Source organism: Bos mutus, chromosome 8 (genome assembly GCF_027580195.1).
Source record: "Bos mutus isolate GX-2022 chromosome 8, NWIPB_WYAK_1.1, whole genome shotgun sequence".
Taxonomy (NCBI): domain Eukaryota; kingdom Metazoa; phylum Chordata; class Mammalia; order Artiodactyla; family Bovidae; genus Bos; species Bos mutus.
In genome coordinates, this window is record NC_091624.1 from 96,474,389 (window position 1) to 96,501,853 (window position 27,465).

The 27,465-nt window shown below is 38.1% G+C and overlaps 1 protein-coding gene across 5 annotated transcripts in view; it reads right to left on the bottom strand.

The window, feature by feature from the left end:
• The window catches only part of LINGO2 (leucine rich repeat and Ig domain containing 2), a 1,449,181-nt gene that overhangs the window by 1,008,386 nt on the left and 413,330 nt on the right, over nucleotides 1-27,465 (bottom strand). The gene's annotated exons all lie outside the window — the stretch shown is intronic.

A 27,465-nucleotide genomic window follows, 5' to 3' on the forward strand; every position in this document is an offset into this window, starting at 1 on the left:
CTAAAGACAACAGAAAGAATTTGAGGGTGGGAGAGCCCAGTTATGGAAGGTTACTAGGAAAAGCACAGTGAAGAATCAAGCTGAAACATAGATCCAAATCATAATTTTCTACATTGATAAGAGTGTCTAGATGCTAAGAGTCCTCCTTCTCTTCCTGGTACATACAGGGAGACACCCTTACAAACAGATTTCCCTAATAACTGTAAATGTTTCCTACAAAACAGTGACGTCTCAGCTTTCAGAGCTTCTTCCAAGTTGCTGTTTTTATAAATAATCAGTCTAAAACAATCCTTACGACAAAGAGGCATATTTGGGGTGGCAAATTTCACTCCCTTCAACTCCTATAAATATTTCTTTGTTAGTTTTTAAAGGCCTTCTAGCATGGATTAGAAAAATGGAAACAGTGACAGATTTTATTTTCTTGGGCTCCAAAATCACTCCAGATGATGACTGCAGCCATGAAAGAAAGAAGAAAAGCTTCTTGGAAGAAAAGTTATGACAAATATAGACAGTGTACTTAAAAGAAGAGACATCACTTTGCTGACAAAGGTCCGTATAGTCAAAGCTATGGTTTTTCCAGTAGTCATGTAAGGATGTCAGAGCTGGACCATAGAAAAGGCTGAGTGTCAAAGAATTGATGCTTTTGAACTGTGGTGCTGGAGAAGACTTTTGAGAGTCCTTTGGATTGCAAGGAGATCAAACCAGTCAGTCTTCAAGGAAATCAACCCTGAATATTCATTGGAAGGACTCATGCCTAAGCTGAAGTTCAAATTTTTGACCACCTGATGATAAGAGTCAAGTCATTGGAAAAGACCCTGATGCTGGGAAAGATTGAGGATGGGATGACAAGAGGGTGAAAAAGGATGAGATGGTCAGATAGCATTGTCAACTCAACAGACATGAGTTTGAGCAAACTCCAGGAGATAGCGAAGGACAGGGAAGCCTGGCATGGTGCAGTCTATGGAGTCACAAAGAGTCAGACACGACTTAGCAACTGAACAACAACAGTAAGTATTGGTTAAGCCATACCATGAAAATATGCTCAGCTATGTGCAAGGACAAGCTGAAACTAAATGACAGGCATATGTATTAACCTCAGTGTATGACCATTCATTGTCCAGCTATGAAGTCAAAACTCTGTATTTAACTGGTAATCAGGAAAAAACAAAAACAGCTTTGTTTTTTGAGGAGCCATTCTTGCAAAACCTTACCAAAACTCTAGATTTATACAGCATGTCAATACTCATTTTGTCAAGACTAGAAAGTTTGAGAATGGTTTGTTTCATAGTAATAGATAAATGATACAGAAATCCCGTCACAGAAAGTGGACAAGAGGAACTGGACTCCAGTCTCTCACTGTAGGAGAGAACTCATGACAGGACCCTAGCCTGGAAGAAGTGGCTTATGAAGCAGAAGTTCAAAATGAGGAGCAAGATAGGTCATCTGTTTTTAGACCATGGGTAAAAAATAGGGACTTAGATCCAGGAATCAAGGTATTATATAAGCCAATTAAGAGGTACTCGGTTAGGGCAGGTTTAACAGATCTGACTTGATGTTCAAAGAGGTAACTGGCCTCAGATGCAGAAATAAGCAGGGGCTATTCTGAGGGACTCGGAGAAGGCAATGGCACCCACTCCAGTACTCCTGCCTGGAAAATCCATGGACAGAGGAGCCTGGTGGGCTACATACAGTCTATGGGGTCGCAAAGAATTGGACATGACTGAAGAAGGCAATGGCACCCCACGCCAGTACTCTTGCCTGCAAAATCCATGGACAGAGGAGCCTGGTAGGCTGCAGTCCATGGGGTCGCTAGAGTCGGACACGACTGAGTGACTTCACTTTCAGTTTTCACTTTCATGCATTGGAGAAGGAAGTGGCACCCCACTCCAGTGTTCTTGCCTGGAGAATCCCAGGGACAGGGGAGCCTGGTGGGCTGCCGTCTATGGGGTCGCACAGAGTCGGACACGACTGAAGCGACTTAGCAGCAGCAGCAGCACTCTGAGGGACTGGAAACTAAGGCACGCATTTATAAAGGCTTGTACCAGACCACAGGTGTCATTTCAAGATTTTAGTACCAGCACGGCAAATGAGTTCCAACTTCCAGACATCTCTGATTTATTAGTAGTGGTTGCCTAGAGTAATATATTGAGAAAGACTGTGAGACAGTGTCTGGGCTCAGCAGGAAAGACTAGGAAGACTGATTAATGATGTCTTTCACCAGTGCTAAAAAAGCTACGTGACATGCATGCCATGCGTTTCCTAACCCTGTGTTAAATGTGACTAATTGCTACATTGTCAGTAGGGCCCTCTTCACAGGACCCAGCATAAAAACAAATGCAAAATATCTTTATTCTCTTGTACAGTAGCAGATGTGTTTCCCACAAATTGAGGAACAGGTCTGCAGTCAAGATGAGTGTTAAATTGGTGTTCTAAACTAATTTGTAATATGACCTTGAGCAAAGCACTTGATCTCTTTTCCTTTTTTTTTTTTTGTAGGACAATAATATATTATAAGATTTTCCTAACAAGGTTGCTATGAGGGTGAATGAGAGAACATAATGTTTTGTAGAATATGAAGCCTACATGCCTACGTGTAACTATTAAAACCTATTTTCTTATGGCACATCCTTTTCCTACTTTGACCAAACCTGAAAGTCATATTTGTTCCAACTCTTTCACTCTCTGTATCTAATCCATCACAAGTGCTTTTTGATCCTTCCAAGTTAAGCAAAAGTCCTTTCCTTTCTGTTCCCACCAAGGTCTCCCCCTTTCCTTTTTACTTGGCTCTTGCTGTTTAGTCTCTAAGTTATGTCCAGCTCTTTTGTGACCCTATGGACTGTAGTCCACCAGGCTCCTCTGTCCATGGGATTTCCCAGGCAAGAACACTTGAGTGGGGTGCCATTTCCTTCTCCAGGGGATCTTCCCCACCCAGGGATCAAACCCTCATCTCCTTCATTGGCAGGCCAATTCTTTACCACTAAGCTACCATGGAAGACTCCTTTCTTATTACCTATTACATATATTATGACACTGTTCTTAGAATGGGTGGGTTTTCTTTGCTAAAGTGGTTACCTACCATTGGATGAGGTTAGAGGTATGAAAAAGTCAAGTCAGAACAAATGGTGGAGGAGAACTGGGTAGAGAGACCTCAGAATAGGTAAACAGACCTATGGACCAGGAACTGAACAGAACAGATCATAACAGGGGTCCAAGTGCTAAAAGTCTAGAAATAAAAATCTATTAATAGTAATCTAATAGATATTAAATTAATCAATCTAATATCAATTAGATTAATCAATCTAATATTAATCTAATATTAATTAGATTAATTGATTTAATTAAAATTAATAGAAATCTAGAAATAGAGTTGGAGAAAGCAATGGCACCCCACTCCAGTACTCTTGCCTGGAAAATCCCATGGACAGAGGAGCCTGGTAGGCTGCAGTCCATGGGGTTGCTAAGAACTGGACATGACTAAGAGACTTAGCAGCAGTAGAAATAGAGTGGGAATCAGAAGTCTCTCTGGAATCCAGGTTAGAGTTTGGCCAGCAGGAGTCAAAACGCAGGGACAGCTAGAGACACAGGGCATTTCTAATAAATCCACACTGTTATCAAGAATTTCTGATATCTGTCTCCCCCAAAGTTGCCTTTCTGAAGTTCGCTGTTCTACTCAGAGTAGTTTATTTTTATGTTTTTTTTTTTTTTTAATATCAGAATTTCCAAATACAAATTATTTTAAGAAAGGGTGATTTGATGTTAAAAACTTGGAAAGCCACCATCCTACATGAGTCTTCCTGCATAATTAAATAGGTCTGCTTGCTACTTCTCAAACATTCAGTACACTTTTCCATCTCTACTTATAACGTGCTCTCTGACCCAGCTTCAGACCCATGTCCTAACTCCCTTCTAGCCTGCTCTATTGAAATCTTCTCCATTGTTTAAGACCTGGATCGTAGGGCTCCTATTCTGAATTAACACCTGGAGGAAATTCTCTCTCTCTCTCTCCTTACAATGTTTTTAATATTACCTATTTAGAAATCATCACACATCATTCCCAGGTGTCTTGGACAAATGCATACACCTGATTTCTTCACACTAGATCACGAGCTCACTCTCAAAGGATATCAAGAATGATATGCATGCTTTTTATTTTACTTACTGCAGTTTACCTATCATATTGGGCCTTTTAATAGTTTTAAATAAATATAGAATTGATTGAAAACATTTTTTTGCTGTAAATGGATTCTACTGATTCTAGAATTAACAGGTGGGAAGAATGAAGAGCACATTAATTTTCATCATGCACAAAAAACACTCGGATGGATCATTTCTTTAATCACAAAGCAAGCACCAGGCCTCAAAGGGCCTGTAATCCTGTGTGTTGGGTTTAGAATTTTTTTTCACTACTTGGATGATTTCAAACCATAATTTTTAAAAGCAGCAATTTTCCCATGCACAGAAAATTTCTATCACCTATTCCATCTCTTAGATAAAATTAATCATTTTTTATTTCACAATGCCAACAAATTTTCAAAGACATCCTATCCTTTTCTAACTTCAACCGCAGAGATAGTGTTTCATCTAACTTGTGTGAAAGTTAGTGGATTTAATATGAAAAATCAAATTAATAAAAGATAATATGCAGAAATCAGCTCTGCGTGATTATTTTATTTGAATACATATTGTGGAAGCCTAAGTTCCTTAGTAAGTAAAAAAGAATACAAACAGTATAGATCTCCAAGGAAGTACAAAGAGAAAGAAAACTCTTTACTGGTGAAAAATTTGTATGTCTTCAGTGGAACTGAGGGAATATTCTTGCCTCCCAAATTATATATCACAGTCTAGAATTATAACTGGTATAAAATTAATTTATCATTCTCTTTGTAGCCTGTATTTCTTGGTTGATGTGAATCTCTTGACTTCACGTTTGCCACACAAGTGTATCCACTCTACACAATCTTCCAATCTACTGGTAATGAACATGAAGGAGAGATACAAGCACCAAGATATGTCTGATACAAAGCGTATAGATCAATATTGAAGAAAGAATGAAGATAACAGAACATCAGGACAATTCAGGAAGAAGGTAGAAGAAAGATCAAACAGAAGTGAACAGATGCAGTCATGTAGTGCTCTTTTGAAACTGTTCATTTGAGAAGGGTGAGATCTAAAATGAACTTGGAAAAGTTCTTTTGGTGTGAACAGATTTACAGTAAATGCTTCTTTCTCTGAGTACCACTTGAAACCTGGCATTGAGGACTTTTATGTCATGGGTAACCAGGACACTGATGTCATTCCTCATGATTCCTCTAGCCCAAGAGTCTCAGTGATATTTTTTTTAACTTTCTATTTTATACTGGAATATGGCCAATTAAAATTGTTGTGCTAGTTTCAGGTAACAGCAAAGGAACTGCGCCATACATACACATCTATCCATTCTCCCCCAGAATCCCATCCTATCCAGGCTGCCACGTAACGCTGAGCAGAGTTCCCTCTGTTACACAGTAGGATCTTGTTGGTTATCCATTTTAAATATAGTCGTGTAGATCCCAAACTCCGTATCACTTGCCCCCATTCTTCCCCACTGGCAACTGTGAGTTCATTCTTTAAGTCTGTGAATCTGTTTCTGTTTTGTAAATAAGTTCATTTCTATCATTTCTTTTTAGATCCCACATGTAAGTGATGTCACATTTTTCCTTCTCTGTCTTATTTCACTCAATATGACAATCTCTAGATCCATCCATGTTGCTGCAGATGGCACTATTTCATTCTGTTTAATGGCTGAGAAACATTCCCTAGTATTGTATATATGTACTACATCTTCTTTATCTATTTCTCTCTCGATAGACATTCAGCTTGCTTCCATGCCTTCTTTATTGTAATCGTGCTTTAATGAACACTGGGGTGCATGTATCCTGTTGGATCAGGTTTTTCTCCAGTTATATGTCCAGGGGTGGAATTGCAGGGATATATCACAGCTCTATTTTTAGTTCTTTAAGGAACCTCGATACTGTTCTCCAGAGTGGCTGTACCAATTTACATTCCTACCAACAGTTTAGTAGAGTTCCCTTCTCTCTACACCCTCTCCAGCATTTATTGTGTGTGGATTTTGTTGATGATAGCCAGTTTGACTGGTGGCTCATCAAAACTCATCACAGTTTTGATTTGCATTTCAATGCTATTTTGCTTTGTGCCAAGCATTAAGGCTGAACAGGGATCTGGTCACCTTAACAGAAACTAACTTTAGGGAGATAGTAGTGATATCTAGAAGGTTAAAGGTAAAAAGGGCACATAACTATCAGAATAATTCACTGACCAGAACAAATTCTGGGTATGAAGAACTTAGGTGACCAAACTAATGTATATTAGCTTTACCTGCTGGTCACTTAGGAGTGATTTTTTTTTCCCATCACCTCCAGTGCCATTAATATCACTATCATATTAGCTGTTACAAAGCTTTGTATAATAAACAAAAGCCTTTTGAAAATTAGAAGACTATTGTATTTGCTTGCTCTACAGAGAAGAAAGATCTAGTTAGAACTGAAAAACTATGGGCTATATCCTCTTCCACAATCAAGACCTCTGATCCCCTAAGCTAGGATTTCCTGTGACCTTGCAGGAGTTCTGTAGGAGTGGGGATCTGTAAAACTTAGGATGAACTCTATAAAAAGCACCACAGACCTTCTCAAAGCCTTTGTTCTGTTGATTTTCCTCCAGCACAAATAAAATCCGGTTTGGATTATTGCTGGCTATTTCAGTGATAATAAAATTGGCCAGATGACCAATTCATTACTGGTAATAAACACTGGCCTTCATGTCTAGGGGCCCCAGATTTAAAAAAAAAAAAATGTGGCAGGCCAAATGAGTATTAGGAAGTCAGTCTGAAAGTAAGGCAACAAAGCCTGTTACTTTCAATGATGCTCATTTCTTTTCCTTTTGTTTTCTTTTCTTTCCTTTTCGTTAGGATTAAAATGATCAAGGGAAAGACCAAAGACAAGGTCATAAGCAGATGTTTAATACATAATCAACACAGCTGCAAGACTAGGGGGTACAATACAGTAAAAAAAAAAAAAGGACAATCACAGAAGGACAATCATTAGGAGGGTGATGCAAATTTTACTCCTCCAAGAGGTTTTCTTCACTGAAGTATTTTTGAAATCCAATTCTAAAGAGGCATGGATGCCATGATTACTTCTGTGAGGAAATTCACTTAAAACAATGTCCTAATATCTATCTGTGATTAAAACAGGCCTAAAGCATGCTTTGGTGAATAACTGATTCTAGTAACGGAATTTAACACTTTTTAATAACAACTCACTAAAACAGTAAGAATGAGGGACACAGCATATAGAAAGAGTGCTGAAGGAAAGACGTCAAGATATCTATGTGAATCAATTCCACAGAACTCTAGAGTAGAGGCATCTATTCAGTCTGTCTGCTAACACAGAAACCTCTTCAAAATATTCATGATAGGCAGTTATCTGGGGTCATTAACTGTAACTGGATAATGAGCTCATTCATTTTTGATACAGTTCTGTGTAATTACTCCTCCACATACTGACTTTAAGCCAGTTTCCTTGACCCCCCCTATTCCTGGTCTCCAGTTGTACCCAATAATTTAATCTACTCTTTGGCGTGAGGTATGTTTATTTATGTTCAGAGCTAAGTACTTACTACTGTAAACCTTGGGCAAATTACCTAACTTCTCTGTCCCTTAGTTTCCTCATCTTTTAAATGGAGATAATAATAAGGTTGTTGGAAATACTAGATGAATAAATACATGTAAAGTACTTAGAATACTACCTGACAAATGACAGGCATTCAATAGATGTTTGTTGAAATTATTTAAGGGCATTTGACAATTACACAAAGATGACAGTGATAACTAACATGTTGGGAAGCATATTTATAATTCTTAAAGATTTGATTAGGTTACGGCAGCCAAACAAAACTCAATATTAAACTTAGCAGTAATAAAATTTAAAAAAATTCTATACCAGAACAATGTTTCTTTTAAAACATTGGGTTTAATATATCATGGAAGTAAACAGGGTTTAATGGTCATAGACGTGAAAAGACCTGGAAAGTTTCTTGATCACAAAACCAGTGTGAACCAAGAGTATGACTTGGCTATCTAAAAGTGCAGAGCAGAGAGAGTAGGCATAAGAAAATATAAATTGTTTGTGGCAGTATGTTGTTGTTGTTTAGTTGCTAAGTCCTGCTTAACTCTCTGCGATGCCATGGACTCTAGCCTGCCAGGCTCCTCTATCCATGGGATTTTTCCAGGCAAGGATGCTGGAGTGTGTTGCCATTTCCTCTTCCAGGGGACCTTCCCAACCCAGGAATTGAATCCACATCTCCTGCATTGGCAGGTGGATTCTTTATTACTGAGCTACCAGGGAAGCCCATGTGACAGTGTACTAACATATATATTAGTGAACACATATATATTTATCCATATGTAATAAATGTAACATATTTATATATACATATAATGATGTATATATTGATGTATATAATGATGTATACATATAATGATATATATATATGTATATAATATATACATATAATGAACGCAGAAGGCAATGGCAACCCACTCCAGTACTCTAAATCCCATGGATGGAGGAGCCTGGCAGGCTAGAGTCCATCAAGTTGTGAAGAGTCGGACAGGATTGAACGATTTTACTTTCCTTTTTCATTTTCATGCATTGGAGAAGGAAATGGCAACCCACTCCAGTGTTCTTGCCTGGAGAATCCCAGGGATGGGGGAGACTGGTGGGCTGCTGTCTTTGGGGTCACACAGAGTCGGACATGACTGAAGCAACTTATTATATTACATATAATGAAGGGGAGCAGAATATACTACCCTAAAATTTACCACTTTAGCACATGGATTATTTTGAGCTGAGGGCATTCTACAAGCAGCAAACTCAGAAAACACGTTTACCTCTCTAACTTACTCTGAATTTAACTTCCATAAATTCTTAAGAATTTAGATAAGAGGCATGGCACAGAAAAAGAACTATTAACAGAAATAACTTCCCTGTCTACCAGGGAAAACATCTGATTATCAAACATACACTCTTCTTTTCATCTTGTTAACTGCTCTCCTTCCCTATGAAGTCTCAGGCCCAATCTAGTCCTTAATACAAAATGACATATAATTTTCAACTGCCTTTATGCCTTTGAGTTTCATATTTCTATGGGACTCCTATACCTATAAAATTAAATTTGGTTTTGTCTTATTAATCATTCCTATGTCAATTTAATTATTAGACCAGTCAAACAACCTACCAAGAATAAAAATCAAACCCCAAAATAAATAAACATATAAACATAGAGGTATGTTTTTAGAGTATATGAGTTCATATAACCAATATATGAAAAAATACCCACAATCAATCACAGTGGTTAGTTTTGGAGAGTGAGTAGGGTGGACAGAGTCAAACACTGCATTGTAAACTCTTCAACAATCTGAAGCTATTAATATATATCAACATAATTTTTATAAGGATTAAAAACATAAATGAAATGCAGTCTTCACTTTAGTTCAGTTGCTCAGTTGTGTCCAACTCTTTGCGACCCAAAGGATTACAGCATGCCAGGCCTCCCTGTCCATTACCAACTCCTGGAGTTTACTCAAACTCATGTCCATTGAGTCGGTGATGCCATCCAACCATCTCATCCTCTGTTGTCCCTTTATCCTCCCACCTTCAATTTTTCCCAGCATTAGGGTCTTTTCAAATGAGTCAGTTCTTCCCATCAGGTGGCCAAGGATTGGAGTTTCAGCTTCAGCATCAGTCCTTCCAATGAATATCCAGGACTGATTTCCTTTAAGATTGACTGGTTGGATCTCCTTGCAATCCAAGGGACTCTCAAGAGTCTTCTCCAATACCACAGCTCAAAAGCATCAATTCTTTGGTGCTCAGCTTTCTCTAAAGTCCAACTCTCACATCCATACATGACTACTGGAAAAACCATAGCATTGACTAGCTGGACTTCTGCTGGCAAAGTAATGTCTCTGCTTTTTAATATGCTGTCTAGATCGGTCATAACTTTTCTTCCAAGGAGAAAGTGTCTTTTAATTTCATGGCTGCAGTCACCATCTGCAGTGATTTTGGAACCCCCCAAAATAAAGTCTGTCACTGTTTCCACTGTTTCCCCATCTATTTGCCATGAAGTGATGGGACTGGATGCCATGATCTTAGCTTTCAGAATGTTGAGTTTTAAGCCAACTTTTCCACTCTCCTCTTTCACTTTCATTAATAAGCTCTTTAGTTCTTCTTCACTTTCTGCCATAAAGGTGGTATCATCTGCATATCTGAGGTTATTGATATTTCTCCTGGCAATCTTGATTCCAGCTTGTGCTTCTTCCAGCCTAGCATTTCTCATCATGTACTCTGCATATAAGTTAAATAAACAGGGTGACAATATACAGCCTTGACGTACTCCTTTCCCGATTTGGAACCAGTTTGTTGTTCCATGTCCAGTTCTAACTGTTGCTTCCTGACCTACATACAGACATCTTAAGAGGCAGGTCAGGTGGTCTGGTATTCCCATCTCTTTCAGAATTTTCCACAGTTTATTGTGATCCATAGAGTCAAAGGCTTTGGCATAGTCAATAAAGCAGAAATAGATGTTTTTCTGGAACTCTCTTGCTTTTTTGATGATCCAGCGGATGTTGGCAATTTGATCTCTGGTTCCTATGCCTTTTCTAAATCTAGCATGAACATGTGGAAGTTCACAGTTCACATATTTGGCTTGGCTTGGAGAATTTTGTGCATTGCTTTACAAGCATGTGAGATGAGTGCAATTGTGCGGTAGTTTGAGCATTCTTTGGCACTGCATTTCCTTTGGATTGGAATGAAATGCAGTATAAGTCTGTATTAATGGAAGTAAATGTTATATTCTTATCTGTATGTTATAAATTTTAGTAGGCCATGTGTTCTTACTCTTTTTCACAACACTCAGCACTCTGGTTAAGTGTACTTTTTCTCAGAATAATGATTTTAAGTGCAGAAAATAAAATATAGGGGTTTACAAAGGGAATTATATTAAATTTATTATCAGAATGTTAAAATAATATTGTGATATATTCACATATAATCTAGTAGTGGATACTATAACACCAAAATTTAATTTTAAAATAGAGTTTAGTTAAATTTCAAATACCTCCAACAACAATAATGATACAAAATCTATGCAGTTTCTATTAGTTACAGTCACAAGTATTGCTAATCCCACTGTAGTTTCTTACCTACATTTGTAACTGAAGGAAGTGCTAATTTTTAGTTAGAAATTAGCTTTTGCCAGAGGAAGGAGAAAATGGTTTATCAATAATTATTCATTTGTGCACTGCCTTTTTTTACAGAAAGTTAAGACTAAGGATGTAGAAAATCAGGTTGATATATACTTTTTTTCCCCTCACCTAAGTTCTCACTAGACTCCAGATTGATGATACACATATACTAAAAAGGTGTGGCCTACTGAGGTTATCTTATTCTTGTGAGAACATTAATGGGTAGAAATAGTCTAGAGGGGACATAAAGCAGAGCAAAGGGTCTGGAAATCATGTCAAGTGAGGATGCTTCGCCTAGAGAAGAACACAGACTAATAATTGCCTTCAAATAATAACAAAGAACGTCTCCATGGGCCCAGTTCTGTTCTCAGCACTAGTGCATTTACCTACATTCTGCAGGCAAGGACTTCTTTATGTAATCCTTTATGTGATGATCCAGTTTCTTCTCAGAAGAATGGACCTCAAGGACATTATCACTGGAGTAGTTAACCAACTCCGCTTTTTCTCTTATTTGATCAATTCATTTCAACACCTAGTTATTAAGCTTGTACTCTGTACGTGAAAGGTACTAGGGGCTGTCAAGGACAATAAGAGAGAGGAGAAAGAAAGGGAGAGGCAGAGAGACAGACAGAGGGAGACAATATGAAAGACAGATATTTGGTCTTTGCTTATCATTCAGGAGATTACATTCGGGGGATGCGAAGAGAAAGGCAGAGTATTTGGTTTATCAATAAACCAATCATGTGTACAATGCTTTTTTCCAGAAAGGTAAAACTAAGGACATAGAAAACCAGGTTTATATATACTTTTAGATATATCAGGCATAATATAAATTCCATAATCATCAGGGGCATACATTCATAATGAAATCTAATGAAATACAGTCTGACAATGGGATAGATTATTGGGAATCAGAACTCTTCCATAAAATCCCCACTGCTGTAAGACAGATAAAATCAGACTGATGCAAACCCTGAGATTTGGGGATGACAAATTTGGCCTGGAACAGATGAGAGAAGGGGGCATTTCACTCGGCCTTGAGGGATGAGTAACATTTAAGCAAATGAACATGAAGGGAAGCGTTTGCCTTCTGGGCTGATGAAAGACTAGGCAGGGAGTCACGGACATTCTTTCCAGGAATGGCATTCGATACAGTGGTAGCACTAGATGAGTGGGCTGGGCCAAAGCACGGAGAATAATACAGGATATAGCTGCAAAACTTGAGCGGCAGCACACTGTGGAAGACTTGCAATCACCTGCTAAGAAGTGTGGGTTTAATTTTAGAGCAAATGGGAGTCACAGAAGACTTTTAGTATGAGAATTCAAATGAACAGGTTGGTTTTATGACAAGAACTCTGGCCATTAGATGAAATACAACATATGCCAGATTATAAAGACTAAATGTAGGAAAATCAGTTAAGAAGTTAATACGAGAGTCCAGGTAAAAGGACTCCCCTAAAAGATGAGATGAATTAATGATAGTTTAATAGCAGCTCCAGTTGGATTTATAATTTATAATTCTACATGGTCTGGAGGTTTGAAATCTTCTTTCTTATTCCCCATCAAAGCCTGCACTATCACAGAGATGTCCTGTTGTCCCTACATATACGCACACACACACACACATGCATACTCACACGTGCACACCCACTGGTATAATATGAAGAAAAAGACCGTTCCCCACAGCACCTGGATAACTTGATTAAATTTGACTTGATTTTCCTATTTCTAGTAGAGTTTTTAAGCAGTACAGGAAGCGGAGGCTCTCTCTCTCTCAAGAAAGGGAAAGTGTTGAATTTTTTTCAGTAATAAATTAATTGGCTTCCCTGGTGGTTCAGCAGTAAAGAATCTGCCTGCCAATGCAGGAGATGTTGGTTCGATCCCTGGGTTGGGAAGATCCCTTAGAGAAGGAAATGGCAACCCACTCCACTATTCTTGCCTGGGAAATTCCATGGACAGAGGAGCCTGGAGGGCTATAGTCCATGGGACCGCAAAGGAGCTGGACATGACTTACTGACCAAACAGCAACAACAATAAATTAATATCAATAGAGAATTCTGCAAACTACAGAAGCCAGATGCCTTCTACAATCCCATTAAAAACAGAAATTAGCACTAAAATGACCATGTTTAGTGATTTAACCTAACCCAATTGTAAGAATATGTCCTTGATATATTTGCTTATTTGTGTTAATTATCAATTTCCTACTTCCCTACACATGAAGTAAGCTTTGAGGGAATTTTAATTTTCCTCAGAAAAATAAATGTGCAAAGATTAATCTCATATAGGAAAATGTAGAGTGTACAATAACAAACTTAGAGAATTTTTCACAGACAGAAGGAATGCCACATGGTTCTAAGCACATGCACGGATACAAGTAATCAAGTGCTCCCAATCACCTTTTATCATCGCCATTTCTTTCTTTTCATTTCACTTTAATGTTCTCATTTTTAGAGCAAAACCCTTTATACAGAGAAGGTGAGTAATATGCCTGGGTACTAAGTAGCAGAGATCAGACTTAAGACCAGGTCAGTCAGAAATCTTCATCAGAACCTAAATCAAAACTTCAAAGGAAGAGATAAATATGGACTGGTATAAGGGAGATGGGATTAGATCAACAATGAAAAGGGAAGAGCAGAAACCAGTAAAGCAATAATAGATGACAGATACAGATGAATGAGATTGGATACATGGATGACTAGAAGAGAAGGAAAAGGAAAACTGCTGTAACCTGAAGTTATGCTCATCTTTCACCAGTGATTCCTCCTTACAGAACCAGGACATTCCCAGGGACATTTCTGTTTTTTCTACAATTTAACTCAGTGAGAATAACTACAATTTATTCTCAGTGAGAATAACTACAGCCTTAATGTACAGTGTAACTTTACATTTATTATTTCACTATTCTCTTCCACATAAATAGGTTTAAAAAAAAAAAAAGGTTTAAATGAATTTTGGAGCACCGAACTTGAAAGGAGTCTATAAAAGGAAAGGGAGGTCTCGTGACATTTCCTTTCTAATTTGGCTTACTCCGTGTTATGCTTTTGCTTTTTTGTCTCAAGTTTAATTTCAGAACTCTTTGACTCACTCATGTTAACTGAAAAGCTTTTAGTTAATTTAGTTGATTTTTTGGAAATTATTTTCAATTTAGCAGTAAATTAATATCAATAAAGAAAAGCAGTTGGAGTTGTCAAGGTGTTAAGAGGAAACCGTTCTTATTAGCATTTCCTTTCATATTTATCTGAATAATGAAAACAAATGCATTGTTTCCCTGCACTTAGTACTTCACTGCTAATGACATTTTTCTTTACCTATTCAGCTTTTTAAAAATAAATATCTCATACCCCTTGTTGAAATTATTTCTTACTGTAACAAAGACAAAAGAAATATTATTCAGAATTTAGACCAATGGTCCAACTTAGTTCAATAATTCCTGAGCTGATAGGAGTATACTACTTCAGGAAGCATGCATGCGAGCATCCTCAGTTGTTTCAATCATGTTGGACTCTGTGACCTCATGAACTGTAACCCGCCAGGCTCCTCTGTCTGCGGGATTCTGCAGGCAAGAATTCTGGAGTGGTTCGCCATGCCCTCCTCCAGGGGATCTTCTCTACCAGGGGCTGAACCTGTGTCTCCTGCTCTATAGGCAGATTCTTACTGCTGAGCCACTGCGGAAGCCCCTTTAGGAAGCATATATTTTATTTTATTGTCTCGACAGAACCACAGAACTTTACCTATCTTCCCTAGCAGGGTGTCTTGGAATGATATGAACATTCCTCCACGCCCACCCCCCACACAGGAATTTTCCAGAAAATAAGCCACTGGCTCACATTGCTTGACAAAAAATGTTAGCTAGATTCCACATAATAATAAAAGAGACAAATGCTTCCATGTCGGAATACTGACCCAGCCATGCCCTACCAGTAAGTCTCCACATCTTTCTCCCCTTTCTACCCCAAGAACTCTAGTCCACACGACATTGCCCAAGTCAGGATTTCACCATAGCCTACTCACAGAGGAATGCCTCTTCCCATTAGTGCTGACACATTCTGATTAGACGACCTCTTATGTTTTATTCTAATTATCTGTTTATGGGGCTGCCCAATCTCTCCCTTAAACATCTGGCCACTGAAAGAGGTCATCGTCTGATGCCAGAAAGAATGTGCCAGCTCTGCACGGGCTGCTGGCCTCTAAGTGTAAACAGTTTTTGCACATCTACAAGCACACATAACTTCGTATTTTCATAGTTATAAATAAATCTTTTGGAAACCCAAACCTCTTCTCCCAAAGCATAGATGGGATACTACAGTACACTCTGCTCTGAACTGTAACAGGAGGCCTGTTCCACTCAATCTGATATGCTGAAGCAGGCATACGCCTTGCTGCTGCTGCTGTTGCTAAGTCGCTTCAGTCGTGTCCGACTCTGTGCGACCCCATAGATGGCAGCCCACCAGGCTCCCCCGTCCCTGGGATTCTCCAGGCAGGAACACTGGGGCATATGCCTTAGGTATCCTTAAATAGCATGAACCCCCAGTTTCTACCATATTATCACCCTCCTTTGCATACGTAGTTCCTCCCTGATTCCTAGAATCAGGGATCTGACTATGATTCCCATATCTCCCTTTACAGTTCCTTTCAGAAGCTCTCCTATGAATAGTAACCCTGTAATCCACTGCATGATTCCAGATTCCTTTGGCCAGTCTGCAAAGCCTCCTTCACAAAGACCACAGAATCTGACATAGCTTGACACCCATTCAAGGTTAGGTTTGTCACCCACAGCAATCATCTTCAGCAGTTAAAATCTGCTTTACATATTAGATTACATGTGAAATCTAATGTGAAAGTGAAGTCACTTAGTCATGTCCAGTTTTTTGCGATCCCATGGACTGTAGCCTACCACACTTCTGCATCCATGGGATTTTCCAGGCAAGAGTACTGGAGTGGGTTGCCATTTCCTTCTCCAGAGGATCGTCCCAACCCAGGGATCGAACCTGGGTCTCCCGCATTGTTAGGCAGACACTTTACCGTCTGAGCCACCAGGGAATAGATTACATGTAAAGAAACCTAAATCTGTGAGAGAAGAAAATTGAGAAGTCAAAGTATTATTTCTATCCTAACACTGCTGAATTCTCCACTTTCAAAGAAATGGCTTCAAATCCTTTGCCATAGTCGATGTTAGAGCAAATCTCTAACCCTATAAAATATCTGGGAGATATCCACAGTGTGTATGATTTTTCTATGATTTTCCAGAGCTTGGAAGAAAATAAGATGTGGAACTCTGGAAGTAAGGGGCAAAATTAAGGTTCAGTAATAGGATATAAGAAAGACTAGAAAGAAAGCACCCTTTCCACTTAAGACAGGGACACTAGTCAGAAGTAGTGATGAGAGATTACGATCTTCAAACACTTGTTCTATATTCCAGGTCCACCTCAAGGCCTGCTTACTCAGTGTTTGTTGGCGCCCCTTCCTTCTATTGCTCATAAATTGTATTTCATAATTATGGTTCATTCTGTACTGGCTTAGCACGTACATTTATAAGCTCTGTAATGCAGAACTTTTTGTATTTCTATATCTTCTGTATCTTTACAAGGCTTCACTCCAGTCTTGGGTATATGTTAGATGTGAAAGTGAAAGTCGCTCGGTCGTGTCCAACTCTTTGTGACCCCGTGGAATATATAGTCCATGGAATTCTCCAGGTCAGAATACTGGAGTGGGTAGCCTTTCCCTTCTCCAGGGGATCTTCCCAACACAGGAATCAAACCCATGTCTCCTGCATTGTAGGTGGATTTTTCACCAGCTGAGCTACAAGAGAAACCCAAGAATACTGGAGTGGGTAGCCTATCCCTTCTCCAGGGGATCTTCCTGACCCAGGAATCAAACCAGGATCTCCTGCATTAAAGGCAGTTTCCTTACCAACTGAGCTATCAGAGAAGCCCATATGTTAGATGACTGCTGATTAATCATTTAGATAGATTAAGAAAAATAATTCAACACGAACATGATTAAGCTCATTTCAGAGTTAGGTTTAAATACAGAAGAAATTTGGCAAAATATTTGAAATTAAAGGCTATACCATTTAGGCTATTTTTAATAAATGATTGGAATGACACAACCAACAAGAGAAACTGAGCCCAGAAACAAGAATCTTTCAAAAATCATCATCTTGTATTCAGAATACTCAAGATACTGATGTGCATACACGTCATATGAAAGTTTAGAGAATCTGTTACTATGGTAATTGTTAATCGTGAATTTTCAAGGAGAGATGCCAGGGAAGAATTAAGTGTTATTATATACCTATGTTAGAACAACATACAGAGCTTCTTATATTGAAATCTTATTGTGTTTGCAAAGCCAAATATATTAAACTGACGATGCTTGCAAACTGAATCCTAAAGAAGATTATTTTAAGCATTTTGAAAAGTTGCCCAACAACCACAATAATAAACACCACCTAGAATTAATGAAGTCACTTCGTCTAAGCAGATCAAACTGCTTTTAAAAACTGATGATTTTTCAGTATTCTCCTGCCTTCTCCAGTAATTTCATTCCTCCTCTTCTACAATAGTCTTGTAGGTTTTCATATTTTTATGTATTAATCTTCCTAAACTACCATTGATCTGAAAGAAAATTCAAGAACATTGCACTTGACATCTATTTCACTTTTTGACAAACTGGAGAAGTTGGGTCCAGTGGAGGTGAATTACTTGACTGTTATCCCATCCTGAATTAGAAAAAGAGAAGAAAACATGTCTGATGTTGCTCATTGCTTTATCTCCAGTACCTGATACAGTCTCTAATACATAAATATATGCTCAGTAAATAGTTTTGAATGAACATGGCTAGGCACAGCCAATCAGGGATAGAAGTTTTACAGTGAAGACTCAAGAAAGAGAAGTAAAAGCAAATCTAGGCCTGGAACTTGCCTTCTGTAGAAGGAGGTGAAAAAAATAACAAGCAGGAGGCAGGACTGGCCAGGTGAGAGTTGGTATTTCTGGAGTCATAAACTCAAAAAGGCACTGAACATTTGGATAGATAACTGGATTCAGGAGACAAATGATTCTTGGCTTATCTATTATCTGCCCCAAAGCAAGATGAATGTACAGAAATCTTACTGAAATTTGGTAGATAGGCAATTCTGCCAAATTTTTTCTAGGAAGAGATATTGAGTGGAAATCGATAAGTCAAAAAGCAGGATGCTCACACATGGTCTTTCCTGATATATATAATATTATTATTGCTTAATTTTATCAGATATAAATTTATTGGCAAGGCCTCCATAGGCTTAAAGGTTTCCCAATACTTTGGCCACCTCATGCAAAGAGTTGACTCATTGGAAAAGACTCTGATGCTGAGAGGGATTGGGGGCAGGACAAGAAGGGGACGACAGAAGATGAGATGGCTGGATGGCATCACTGACTTGATGGACATGAGTTTGAGTGAACTCCGGGAGTTGCTGATGGACAGGGAGGCCTGGCGTGTTATGATTCATGGGGTCGCAGAGTCTGACACGACTAAGCGAATGAACTGAACTGAACTGGTGGCTCAGTGGTAAAGAGTCTGCCTGTAAATGCAAGAGACGTGGGTTTGATCCCTGGGTCAGGGAGATGCCCTGGAGAAGAAAATGGCAACCCACTCCAGTATTCTTGCCTGGAGAATTCAATGGACAGAGGATCCTGCAGGCTACAGTCTATGGGGTCACAAAGAGTCAGACAGGACTCAGTACTGAACAACAATAACCACAGGCTTATTTAATCCAGTACCCTTATTTTCCAGAATCAATGAGTTAGTCAAGTTAAATATTTCTGCCAAGAAGTACTTTAGAAACCTGTTTGTATGACTAAGAAGGGACACATAAATGATTATTCTATATCCTACTGGCTTGAACAAATATATAAGATGTATATAATTTTTTAATGTCTTAATTTCTATATAAAAGGAGTTCAGAGCTGGCTGTTGAACACATAAGGCCAATTTTACCTGTCCAGCTTGCTAATACTCTCTCTTTGGTGTACAATATTCTCTTTTCTTGGTCGTTCTCATCTCTCCTTCCCTTCTCCTTTCTCATCCTCTGAAATCCTGCTAAAACATCAAGACCCAACTTAAATGTTGACAGCTCCTCTAGAGACTGTCTTGCTTAGAAGAATCAGAGTTCCTGCCATCTTCAGTCTTCATTTATCATACTCTAGACTTTAAATCCCCTACGACTCTTTTTCATATCAGCTCATGATCCCTTTAATGGCAGAGATAATCTCTTCATTTTTGTCTTTCCAGAACTGAATATAGAAGATGCTCAATAAATACTGAATGAAATGATTTATTGAGGGAGTGAATGAATAGATACTCTGAATGAAGAATGTGTCTTCTCTGTAAAAGAAGACCACCCAAAAACATGGAGTTAGGGCAAAAATGATCAAAACTGAAGTCAGTGAGAAACAAACTGAAAAGCAAGGATTCTTGAGTAGCATATCCTGGCATGGTTAAGAGATTAGTACAAGTCAGTTTTCTGATAATCTAAGTCTTATTTTAACTTCATATTTAGTAATAATTTAAACAAAGATTTTTCTCACTCATATCATTATTTTAGGATATATTCCTATTTGAGAAAAACAGATATAATTAAGATACAATGTTCATCCTTTAAGTGAATGGATTCTCTTAACACACAGCAATCCCCTTTAACATGCAGGAAAAAGCAACTTACTGACTAGCACTTTAACACTGGGGAACTTTGTGCAATCCTATAATTTAGTCCCAGAAGACAAGATCTCCAAACTATCCAAAATTATCCTTTAAAAGAAAAGTGTACTTTCTGCAGTTGTGTGTGTTAGTAGCTGTTTTTGAACTATAAGATCAGGTTTCATAAATATATCTCCCTGTTCTTTCATATGCTGTGTTTATTCTGTTTGTTCAAGCCAAGAGCTATAACATAAAAGGATGCTTTCTCAAGAGACTGAATATTAGAAAGTCATGCATCTAAGCATAAAGAACATTCAGTCTGCCAAGAACAGAATCAAAAATCTGAAAATGGTGTTTGATTTCCTGGTTAATAACTTTTCAGAGTTTTCAGCCTACTCTTCCTGAGCAGAACTAAGTTCATAAAGAGAGCAAAGTAACTCTAAGAAATATAGTTGGGATAAAGGGGGATGTTCGGGCAGAGTGTCAAACTGGCCTCCATGCTGAGAATCAAGGTTGGAGACTGACAGACAGAAGAAACTGCCTCCTTTAGTTCTATAAAACATTTTCCTTCATTCATAAAATAACAGAGAAGGATGAATTAGGAAAACCAGATTGAAGGTTACAAGCCCAGTGAGAGGTCATTAGGGAAGTGAGAATTAGGGGATAGGATTTCCAGAAGAGCTATCTAGATTTAGATTTAAATGTACTAGAATTTACTATAAAGGCAGCTCAAGGTTGAGAGAAGAGCAAAGAAACAATGTTCTATAAAACTACTGATACTCAGAAGAAAAGAAGTAAAGTGAGCATGGGAGAAAAGAAGTTTGAAAGTCATCATTTACCTTAAGTCAGAGGCATGTGTGGTCCAGAGACCCTAGGGACTCACAAGGTCAAAACTAGTTTCATAATTATACCAAGACACAATTTGCCTTTTCACAACCATTCTCTCATAAATATACAGTGGTGGTTTCCAAAAGCTATTTGATGTGTAAGATCACAACAGACTGGTGCAGAAATAGATACGTGAATCCAACTGTCTTCCATTAGGTCAAACAATAAAAAGATCATAAAAATACTATTCTTTTCATGTTTTTTACTTGCTTTAGAAAATAAGTAGAGTTGTTTTCTTATAATATATATGATTTCAAAGGTGATTATTTACTAGTTATATTTTAAATTAATCAGTAGATATTTCTAAAATTTCACAGTTTTAATTTTGAACATGGTAAATATAGACATGGGGCTTCCCAGGTCATGCAGTGGTAAAGAATCCACCTGCCAACGTAGGATATGCAGGAGACATGGGTTCGATCCCTAGGTTGGGAAGATCCCCTGGAGGAGAAAATGGCAACCCACTTCAGTATTCTTGCCTGGAAAATCCCATGGACTGAGGAGTCTGGTAGACTACTCTCCGTGGGGTTGCACAGAGTCAGACACAGCTGAGCACATCACAGCAGCAGCAAATATTAATATACATTATCCACACAAACAAAAGCTCTGGGGTATCCTCAATACTTTTTAACATTCAAAAAGTTATGAGGACAAAAGGTTTAAGGACTATTGGTTTATACAATCTTTCCTATCTTAGTAAATGACTTTATTATTTTCCCAGTTGCTCAAGCTAAGAATCTTATAGGAATGTTTCATTCATTTCTTTTACTCATTTCTTTATATGCCAGTTCTCACCAAAGCCTGTATGTTCAACCACCAAAATATATCTCTGACCTGCTTTCATCTTTCTAGCTGCACTCCATCACCAAACCTGAGGCCCAGCCTTCTCTGGAGTGGTAAGGGCACCATTGCTGACATCCTTGCCTCTTGTCACTCTCTGATCCACTGTTTTACTCAAAAGGCAATTTTATCCAACAGATGCTATAGTCACAGTGTCCAGATCCTGAGAAACTGTCAAGAATGTGACACAATGGTTAAGACTTAAAGAAAAATAATTACTGACTCAAAAACAATCATTTTAAATACACAAGATAAAAATTAATTCATGTTTATTTTAAAGTCTAAAGATTGCCATGTCAACTAGAAGCACAACACAATTAGTTATGAAATTGAAAGTCACTCAGTTGCATCCAACTCTTTGCAATCCCATGGATATACACCCCATGGAATTCTACAGGCCAGATTACTGGAGTCGGTAGCCATTCCCTTCTCCAAGGGATCTTCCCAAGCCAGGGGTGGAACCTAGGTCTCCAGCATTGTAGGTGAATTCTTTACCAGCTGAGCCATCAGAGAAGCCCAATTATAGAAGAGTTATATTTGATTAGGGATACAGGTACAGGAAATATACATGATAAGAGGTGGATAGCATCTCTAGGGGAAGCGATTGGCTCATGCCTATCTCCTCACCTTCATCTCATGTGTCAGTAGTTCCCTACTTACTGGGATCGAACACCACAGACGAGGTTCTTGCACCTAGAACACGGCTAGTTCCCTCCCACCTCTGAACTTGGACACAGGCAGTTAGTTCCTTGAGTCTTAAATATTCTCTAAACTCCTTTCAGAATGAATTATTTCTCATCTTTCAGGTCTCAGAAGCTGCTTTTGTTTCTCAGAAAGCCTGTTCTTGGCCATTCTATTCAAAAAATGGTTTCCCTAAATTATCACTCTTAAGTGTTTACTCTTTTACAGAACTTCTTACTACAATCCTTTAATTATCTTATTTGTCTATAGTTTGCTTGATTATTGTCTGTATCTTCCAACCAAAAATTTATTATAGGGCTGAAATTAGGAATGAAAGATATGTAAGTGTAGTATGTAGAGGGGGCATGGAAAATGGAACCATTAGTTGGGAACTATCATCTTTGAACAGAAATAAACATACTTCTGGAATCCTGACCCTCTTCTGGAACACCAGCTCCATCTCCCTAAGATATTTATGTCTATAAAGTTACTCTGGGCTGAAATAAGAAATAATTAGAGAAAAGAGACTGTTATTGACACTTGGTTGTTTGGGGAGTTATTTTTCTAAGAAATGTGATAATTAGACAGAAATTAATATTTTACTATGTTCCTAGTGAGATATAATGATTGATTTATTTTTAAAGAAACATGATAAATGCTAGTATGAAACGGAACTAAGACCACTAATGACAGCAGGGGGACAAATTCTGATTGTCTATTGTACTGTAGCTCCTCCAAATCCTATGAATATCTTTAGAAATTAAAATACATGCTGCACTTTAAAATAAGGAGCAAGTCAGGGAATTCTCCACAGACATTCAAAGTTCAAGAAATAATACTAGATTAAATAAAGATAATCAATATTTGATCTTTATGATCTATAAAACTATCATTTATACAGTTCAACTTAAAATAATGCTTGTGTTCATAAATCATATTACTTGCAATTATTCTGACCTCAGAAGCATGGGTTTCTATGTATTTAAAAAAAAAAACATTCAATAGTCTGTTCTGTATTGTATTATCCAGAAACTTTAATGATCATATAATCCAGGTCACAGGGGGGTTTGTCTTTGTTTTATTGTTTCGTTTTGTTTTTAAAGCATCAGGCTTAAAATAGAGATAGAAAAGGAAAAATAAAAAGAGAGAAGAGAAGAAAATGAGAGAGGAGATACATTTTAAAAGTCTACATGAGAGAGAGAACAAAGAAAAAGAATTTAGAGAGGATTCAGGGAATGAAGAGATAGAAAGACTGAGGGGGGAGGAGGGGAAGGAGTAAGGAGAAAGAAGAGGAGGAAAATGTGGAGTAGAGAATGGATTTATCTTTGCTCAGGAAATTATCTCTTTCTGAGAATATGGTGACTGTAAGTAACTGTAAGCTTTCAATAAGCTTTGTTATCAGCATTGTTAGTGACGTCATCGACTGTTCAGGCTGTTCTATTCAACCTATTAAGAAAAAATGTATTTGTGCTTATGTTCTGTTTCCAAGCTTAGATCTATTGTTTCACTAATCTTAGACATAAAGGGAAGGATAGGAGAATGGTATTAGAAAGATCTAGGTTTAAGCTGCCAACTCTACTTCTTACTGGCTACATTTGCTACAGCAAATAAGGTAGCAAATAGGGCAACTATTCTTTTCTTAATTGATGTATAGTATTTACAATATTATACTAGTTTCAGGTGAACAACATAGTGACTCCTCCATTAAAAGTTAGTATAAGATAATGATTATAATTCTCTATGCTATACAATATATCTTTCAATTCAGTTCAGTTCAGTTTAGTCGCTCAGTCATGTCCGACTCTTTGTGACCCCATGAATTGCAGCACGCCAGGCCTCCCTGTCCATCACCAACTCCTGGAGTTCACTCAAACTCACGTCCAGCGAGTCGGTGATGCCATCCAGCCATCTCATCCTCTGTCGTCCCCTTCTCCTCCTGTCCCCAATCCCTCTCAGCATCAGAGTCTTTTCCAATGAGTCAACTCTTCTCATGAGGTGGCCAAAGTACTGGAGTTTCAGCTTTAGCATCATTCCTTCCAAAGAACACCCAGGACTAATCTCCTTTAGGATGGACTGGTTGGATTTCCTTGCAGTCCAAGGGACTTGCAAGAGTCTTCTCCAACACCACAGTTCAAAAGCATCAATTCTTCTGTGCTCAGCTTTCTTCACAGTCCAACTCTCACATCCATACATGATCACTGGAAAAACCACAGCCTTGACTAGACAGACCTTTGTTGGCAAAGTAATGTCTCTGCTTTTCAATATGTTATTTAGGTTGGTCATTACTTCCCTTCCAAGAAGTAAGTGTCTTTTAATTTCATGGCTGCAATCACCATCTGCAATGATTTTGGAGCCCCCCAAAAATAAAGTCTGACACTGTTTCCACTGTTTCCCCATCTATTTCCCATGAAGTGGTGGGACCGGATGCCATGATCTTTGTTTTCTGAATGTTGAGCTTTAAGCCAACTCTTTCAGTCTCCTCTTTCACTTTCATCAAGAGGGTCTTTAGTTCTTTACTTTCTGCCATAAAGGTGGTGTCATCCGCATATCTGAGGTTATTGATATTTCTCCTGGCAATCTTGATTCCAGTTTGTGCTTCTTCCAGCCCAGCGTTTCTCATCATGTACTCTGCATATAAGTTAAACAAGCAGGGTGACAATATATAGCCTTGACGTACTCCTTTTCCTATTTGGAACCAGTCTGTTGTTCCATATCCAGTTCTGTTGCTTCCTGATCTGCATATAGGTTTCTCAAGAGGCAGGTCAGGTGATCTGGTATTCCCATGTCTTGAAGAATTTTCCGCAGTTTATTGTGATCCACACAGTCAAAGGTTTTGGCATAGTCAATAAAGCAGAAATAGATGTTGCTTGTTTTTTTGTTGTTGTTCTCTTGCTTTTTCAATGATCCAGCAGATGTTGGCAATTTGATCTCTGGTTCCTCTGCCTTTTCTAAAATAATATATCTTTACTACTTATCTATTTTATACAGAGTAGTTTGCATCTTTTGGGACTTCCCTAGTGGCTCAGATGGTAAAGCATTTGCCTACAATGCGGGAGACCTGGGTTCAATGCCTGGGTTGGAAAGATCCCCTGGAAAAGGAAATGGCACCCGACTACAGTACTCTTGCCTGGAAAATCCCATGGATGGAGCAGCCTGGGAGGCTACAGTCCACAGGGTCGCAAAGAGTCAAACAAGACTGAGTGACTTCACTTTCACTTTCTTTTGCATCTTTGAAGAAGGAAATGGCCAGTATTCTTGCCTGGAAAATCCCGTGGACAGAGAAGCCTGACAAGCTACAGTTTATGGGGTTGGACAGAGTTGGACATGACTTAGCAACTGAATAATAGCAACAATTTTGTATCTTATTCTCTTCTTCTCTAAGATAAATTTAATTATACAATCTACCTTAGTGATAAAATATCAGTGAATACTATGTACACATAGCAATATTAATATAAACACCTTAGATTTAAAATAAATTATTTCTCCCTAAAGAAAACAACAGAAGGAAATAATCCAACATGAGAACAGTGGCAAAAATTTTTCAAGTTTTGGGTAAGAAGTTTATACTGCTAGTACAATGGGAATGCATGCATTTATAAAATGTGTCATCTAAATATTCAGTAGTGCATGTTATTTGTTATATTTAAAAGGCAAAATCACAGAACACTGTTCAGGTTACATCATGAACTGATCTTTTTAAATCACTGTCCATCCCCACTATCTGATGGAAATCCTGCAGTACATTCCAGGAGTATAAGCTCTTACCTACATTTAACAGTGCGAAAAGGGCTTCCCTGCTGGCTCAGCTGGTAAAGCATCTGCCTCAATGTGGGAGACCTGGGCTGGGAAGATACTCTGGAGGAGGGAAAGGCTAGCCACTCCAGTGTTCTTACCCAGAGAATTCCATGACGATACACGCGTCTGTATTCCATGGGACTATACATGGACTGTCCATGGGTCACAGAGAGTTGGGCACAACTGAGTGACTTTCACTACACTTTCCATGCCAGAATTTCTTTCTGGACACAAAATGTCTCCCAGGTAGTTATATATATTTTTAGAAAGAAAGAAAGTAAACTCTTGATATTATAGATTTCACACTCATAGCTTACATTTCAGGAGTGACCCCTAAATTCCAGGATATGGAGTCAGCTCGTCATTTTGCTGGGACATGGATTATTATTACAAATACTTCAAGGCTGGAGGTACATTCAACATGGCTTTATTGTTCTCTCTTCATTATCATTTACTCGTTTTTATAGAGGAAGTCATATGCTAAATAGGTATTCAAGAATCAGGATTGACACATTCCCCGGAGGGATTATTCACAAACGGTGAGGGTTCAGCACGCATTAAAAAGTCAAGAATATTTGAAATCGTTTGCCTCAAACAGGTCAGACCAACACATTTCCCTTCTTTAATGTACTCTTTACGGAGTGTTATCATTTATGGTAGCAAAATAAGCCTCAAGAAAAAGGATGGAAATGATGTCCAGATGTTCTCTGAATTTCTCTAAACCAGGGGTCCGGGGGTAGTCATTGTAATAACAATATTGAACATTTTTTGGCATGAAAGGTTCATTACTTTTCCCTAATAAAAAGCTCTGACTCCTCTGTGGAAGCAAGGAAAGAGTAAGTTCCTAACATCCAGATTTCCTTTGGGATTAACGTGGGAATAAAATAAGAATTGCCTTTCATTAAATTTTCTTATTATGTCTTATGAAAATTAATTACCCCTTGAACAAACCTGATGTAAAACAGTTATACATTGTCTGTTTTCTATTTTCCACATAGCATCTTTTCAAAAAATTAATTATAGCCAATAGTTTCTATTCAAAGGGGAATAATTAAAAGCAGTGTGAGGGAGTGAAGAGATAATGATGTCATTTTAAAATTAATTGAAGCATTTAAAAATTAACCGGCCTTTCTTAGAGTTTAATTTCTGTTAAAATTTAACAGTTTTTATTTATATATATATATATATATATATGTAAGTATTCAATATTTATATTAAATCTGATTTAGGGTTTCATAGTATGAGAAATAATAATTAACAGGTAATTTCTCTTATTTAAA